Source organism: Pocillopora verrucosa, chromosome 12, assembly GCF_036669915.1.
Source record: "Pocillopora verrucosa isolate sample1 chromosome 12, ASM3666991v2, whole genome shotgun sequence".
In the NCBI taxonomy this organism is placed as follows: Eukaryota; Metazoa; Cnidaria; class Anthozoa; order Scleractinia; family Pocilloporidae; genus Pocillopora; species Pocillopora verrucosa.
Genome location: NC_089323.1, coordinates 1,328,752 through 1,334,852, shown reverse-complemented (window position 1 = coordinate 1,334,852; position 6,101 = coordinate 1,328,752). Strand labels below are relative to the sequence as shown.

At 37.8% G+C, this 6,101-nt stretch overlaps 1 pseudogene; it reads right to left on the bottom strand.

Annotated features, from left to right (window-relative positions):
* Nucleotides 1-1,935: 1,935 nt before the first annotated feature.
* LOC131783063 (uncharacterized) lies at nucleotides 1,936-2,686 on the bottom strand (annotated as a pseudogene).
* Between the last annotated feature and the right edge of the window lie 3,415 nt (nucleotides 2,687-6,101).

The window sequence follows — 6,101 nt, the reverse complement described above, 5'->3', positions numbered from 1 at the left end:
TGGCCCATAAATCTGTGCAAGCTTGAAACCGGAAATGCTCAAACGGGAATTGAAAGAAGAGCCCACATATGAGCGGCTGTCACTGTTAAAAATACAAAAATAGAATTGGTTTGTAATAACAGATAGAGTCTAATTGTCTTTTGGAGAACGATTTATCTTATCCTAAGAGATTTATTTAAAATACAAATGGACAAGTCGCATTTGGTGAAATGAAATATTCAAACAAAAAATGGTTTATACAATTGAGGAGCTGTGTAGCCACCCTTGTTGAACTGATTCAATAAAAACATGAGTGGCCAAGTGTTAACTGAAATGGTTCAGTGTCGAAATGACAAACGGTTCAGCTAACTGTACTTTGGTTCAGTAACTTGACAAAAACGGTTCAGAGTGGTGTGAAATGGCCTAGGTTATCGGCAAATGGTTAATCGTAGCCGCAATGGTTTAGTATCGCATCAATCTACTCACCGTAAAGTGAAATGGTTTAGCGTGACCCCAAATGGTTTAGCGTGACGACAAATGGTTTCGTACAAACCGAAATGGTTTCGTGTTCCAGCGGTTGGTTCAGTTGGTTTACGCCGTAACCGCCAAAAATACATAAGTGAAATGGAAAATTCAAGCTTGAAACTGAATAGGATAAGAATCTCAAGGGCGCCTCAAAACTATAAAAACTATATAGTTTTTAGGCGCCCTTTAGTTGTAGTGTCGTCGTCTTAAAACAATGAATGGCTTTATCACGTTTCCCAGCTATGGTTCTTACTGTCTAGACGGTAAATGTGCTATCGCGTAAAATGATGCATTTTATCTGTATTTTTGTTATTCCTTTTGTTCCGAAATATCATTTACTTACTGATATTGCGGCAAGATGATGAGGGTATAAATTTATTTGCTAACAAGCTAAAATAGGCAAATGTGAAAAAGGTTATTACTGGAGTGAGGCTCTTTGATTCCAGTGGACAAGGACGACGAGGCTACAGAAATGATTTTTTCCTGTGGTGAACATTGCGGAACTTTATTGTTTCTTGCTTAATGGAGTGACAGACTGTCACGCACTAACGTAAACACCACTATTATAAAATATTCACTAACATACAACTAACGGCGTGTTGATTTGGTGTTGCAAAAGACTAATTTTTCGCCGTTTAGAACAGACTGATGGAAATATAGACTCCCCATTAGCAAAGAAATTTTAGATTAGATTAAAACCATTCCAATTTTCGTGCGTGGGAATCGATGACTCACGCCCGAGATTCTCGTGATTGACATGAACACTCATGGTGCCACTTGGAGTTAGGCGCTTTTCAAGTTGAAAGCCGTTCACTGCAACGATTTTGCACTATAAATATATGCATTGAGGATGCGCAAAACCTTTGAATCAAACTCACCTTTTATTGGTTTAAACACTAAATTATTTGCGTTTGAACGTGTACGTAACAAAAAGAGCAAGCAAATAAAAATATAATGAGTCTCAGTAATAAAAATGAAATGAAATTGGTATATTAGGATTTAAACCCGTTTTCATGTTAAGGGAAACATCTAAGAAGTAACTAGCAATTTCGCTTGAGACACGAAAAGACGGATATTATGTCATGTGCTTTTTTAACCAGAGAGATGGGGAACGGGCTATTTACAATTCGTTAGAGCCATTTTCTCGGTCGTTCGCATAGATAGAAAGTAATAGAATTCCTAATAGTGCATTTCGATTGCGTGTCTTGAAACCAAAGCCAAAGTTAATACATCGGACAATCAGAGGAGAGGAAATTATCTCAAAGAACAGATACGAATTCAAAGTAAAACCAAGCAAAACTGCAAAGGTCGTGGAAACACGCGAGGGTACGAGTCGCAATTGAGTTTAGCGTTGCATCTGATTAGTTCCGAAGGGAGCGAGAGTTTAAATTTTCTGGACCAATCACAGAGCGTGGTGAAGCAAATTTCCGATTACTTTCGATACTCAATCGAAAATTGCGCCAAATGATCATTTATCATTTCAAAATATTCTGAGTGTTGTGCTCCCATAGATCGATTCGCCTTATGAACTTGAACAGTAAGTTCTAAAATGGTGGCAAGCAAGTTCATTAGAGAGATGGCAAATAACACCAGCACGGAAAGCTTTGACAACACAAAGATATAACTGGGATATTGACGCTTCAAAAAATCTAACTGCGTATAATTAAAAAAGCCAACAAATAAAGTTCTAAGAATATAGTTAAAAGCCAAACCCATCAATATCATCCAGGAATTGATGGATTTGGTAGATATAGCGAGCTTGATGTATCTGGTCAAGGATACAAACAAGAGAATCATCAGAGTCCAACAGGAGGGAAGAAATTTCAGCTGATGGAGGATGGCTTTGTATCCAAGAAAATCTGGAACTTTCTGCAGTGCCAAGATGATGATGATTGTGAAAACAGAGAGTGTAGAAAGCCATGTTATCACCAGTTCTTCGGAAAATGGAAACACTGCGCCTTTCTCACAAAAAATAGACAGTGGAATTGTCTTTGAAACAATTTACACTACGAATCATGTACACACATGGGCCACCAACATTCCATAGTAACAGCAAGGCAAAGCCTACTGCCCACACTTTGATGGATCTTTTGTTTTGCCTGTCTTCGTTTGGAAGAGGCAGGCAATAGCTTGAGCGGTGCAGGAGTGATGCATGCTCGTCTATGTCCACACGGGTTATCATCGTAAAATCTTCCATAAATATTCGTTCAATCACTTCGTTGTTGAAACACAATACACTGATCTCTCCTTAAAAACTGTTGATCCTTTGATCAATACTAAGGGATAAAAAAGAATCAAAGCAGAACTTTTTAGATGTACGTCGTCAGTTTCGCTTCATAGTAAATGGAAAGGTTGTTTTGATAGGCGCGTATTATATTCAGCACACAATTATTAAGAAGCACTTAAAAACAACGATTCAATGCTGTGTAGTTTAGGAATTTTTCATAACAGTAAGCCGTGAAGACTACAACACCATCGTACTGAATGAAAAAGTTATGAAGTAAGAGGGCTTTGAACTTTGAGAGAGCAAAGGTGCTGAAAGTTTATTGTGTAAGAGTTCTCTGTGTTAAACTGAGAAAAAAATAAAAAAAGATCAGCTAATGCGAATTCCTACCTGGTCCGGTAAATAGGGCAGTCATAGCTGGGCCAGTTATTTTGCTAAAAAAAAACTAATCCTAATGTCCCAAACAAACTTATCATTTTAAATGACGAAGACAGACGAGCAGCAAAACAACACAAGAAGCACAACATGAGTTCTGTGCGTAAGCTAGAAATGGTTTTCAATTTTTTAAATGCCGTTTCAGGGTAAACATTACGGAACTGATCACTCAATTCATATGATTGCTTTCTAAATATTAAGTCATTATTTTAGAGAGCAAAGCCAAGGTTATTTCTTCTTTATTAGGAACATTCAGCTGTCATTGCACTTGCAAGTGTGTTTCAGAAAATTCAAAAGGCTTCATTAAAATAAAAAATAATTTGTTTTGCTTACTTTGATATTACTCCAATGTTGTGTGTTTAAGCGAAAATCTCCAGGTCTCTGCAGTTTTGGTGAAACTTTTGCAAGGGTCTGCTCAGGATCATGCTTATGACCACAAGTACTACGTTAACAATGACCAAAAAATCAGAATGACCAGTAATCGTCCGTTGTACCTTTGCGGCTTACACCAGTCATTGCCAAGATTTGTGTCACAAAATGCGTCCCTGTTTCATGAATATAATTTCAATTGCTGACGCATTGAGAAATGAGAAATTCAAGGGACTAAAATAGCGTCCACGTTAATCAGCTGACAGCAGACTTGTAGTTCAGTGAGCTGAGCTTAAAGAAAATCAATTTTGATATCATTGCGTTCATTCGCCCTTAAGCAAATTCATAAATCTATTCAACTGGTGTCTACAAATCTTCATCTAAGGTTTAACAGTCAAACTGTCGAACTGAACTGTCAAATCGAAATAGAAGTCAAGCTATCACACGAACGAAAACGGATTTGAAGAGAATTTTGGCAGCTCGTTGAGCCCGTTAAGAGCGTCATGTGGAAGAAAATGTTTAAACGGTTAGTGTTTTAAGTACGTGGTATCTTTGGTTTGTTGTGTTTCATTTCATCCAAAAAAAAATGCAGAGTCTCAAGTTGACATTAGCTTTCTTATGCAAATATGATGCCACTATTAGGATTGGAATCGTTTAAAATGAAGAAAAAAAGAAACAGTTTGCTGATCTTAGCTGAACGTCACGTTAAATGTGAAAGTAGGTAGATAGGAAGGTCTTAAGCGCGGTTATTCTTCCGCGATTATTCCCCCTTTGTGATAGCATAGTTCTACTGAGGATGAGGATGGAGATTTACAACTGTGTAACTGTGTCTTGTTGAAGGCATTGCTTAGTGTATTGATTTCTTTGTATGATTGGCAAAATGGGAGTAAAATTTATTATCTAAAGTAAACGTGAATCGAATTTACATTATTCAGAATTAATAGTGATGTTCGTGAATGATTTTGTTTCAGAAATATTTCACGCCTTTAAGAGTTTGAAATTTAAAGTCTTAATCACCTCGCCATCTCTGTGTCTTCAAGTCAAACGAGTCACGACTGCGCTGGAAAATGCTGCGTTTTCTTTGATTGACGCAAAGGTTTTCATCGACTACCTCTTAGGAAGCATTACAACAACATAACCTTTCTTGATTATTGTCTTGTCAAAACACTTTTTCAAGGTCCTCTCTGCGTCTACATCCAAGATGACGGCTACCGACTCGGAGAAGTCTGTACAGTTGGACTGCTGCCATCTTGGACTCGCGATGTAGGTGGACCCTGGGCGAGAGTTTGATCCATTCCCAATTTGATGACAGAAGATGCCTTAATTTGGACATTGAAGGACTCGTTTCCAACAAAATGCATCGATTATGTCGCAGAGACTTGGAGGGAGCTCTTTCGTTTTATAGCTGCTACTGTGATGAGAGGACCGAGGAGAGCAAACACTGGCAAGTGAGACTTAAAATTGAGACCCCTGTGGACTGGGAATGAGTCGAAAGGAAAACTAAGATTTTACTAGACATGATGCTAAGAGGACACCGTCCTAAAGTGAACAAAATAAGCATAATAACAACTACTCTGGGGAAGTAAGGAGGTATATGAGTTGTAAGAGACCTGACGTTGCACGAGGATTGAGACGAATGAAAACTGAAACAGACAAGGAGATAGTCGCGTCTAATGAAGCGCGTAGAAGAATAAAGTTGAGGGCGATGAAAGAAGTGCGCGTAAAAATGGGAATAAAGGAAAAGTACGATGAAAAAAAGGGAAGGAACAAAAGGAAGGAGAAAAAAGAGATGCACAAATGTGAAAAGATGTAAAAAGGTAAAAAGGGCGCACACAGGTAACAGTATGAACACGTCCGTCGGCATTCAAAATCGTGTGACAATATGGAGAACGGTAGACTGTGAAAGAGACACAATCGAAGAGTCGACGAGCGTTTGTTAAGTGGGTGGGGGCTTGAAACATGGAATGTCAGTACACTGTCAGCTGCAAAGATTATCAACTTGGCGCGCGCGGGTCAAAACAAGCATTGAAGTCCCCGTAGGATCTGTTCTCCCTGCATCTCACGCGAATCCTTAGAATATGGAGACAGACAATGAAAACATACGCAGTTTTTGTATTTTATACACTCTCTATTTCTCTTACACAAAAAAGTAAGAAAAAGTACAATACAAACTGCATTAAATTGTTCAAGGCATTAAGAAAAGTACACGCTAAACGGAGACACTAAAATGAACCCATTTATTCCCAAGATTGATCATAACTTAAATTCTCCTCACAAAATTAATGCACCGACAATTATGGTGTCAATAAGAATTAGAGAAAATCTAAACTAGCGGATTATTTTTCACTAGAAAAGTTACGTTTCATCGAATTCTCAGAATGAAGCAACAAACAAACACATTCTTAACAGTTGGGAGAATTTTTCTTCAGAACTTGGGAGTTAATGAGTTAATGAATAAAAACTAAGGTAAATGAACAAATAGCTTCAGCTTTAAATACAAATAGCATTAAAACAATTCACACCATATACACTGACATTATAAAAAGTATGTTTAGTCGAAATTGACCCA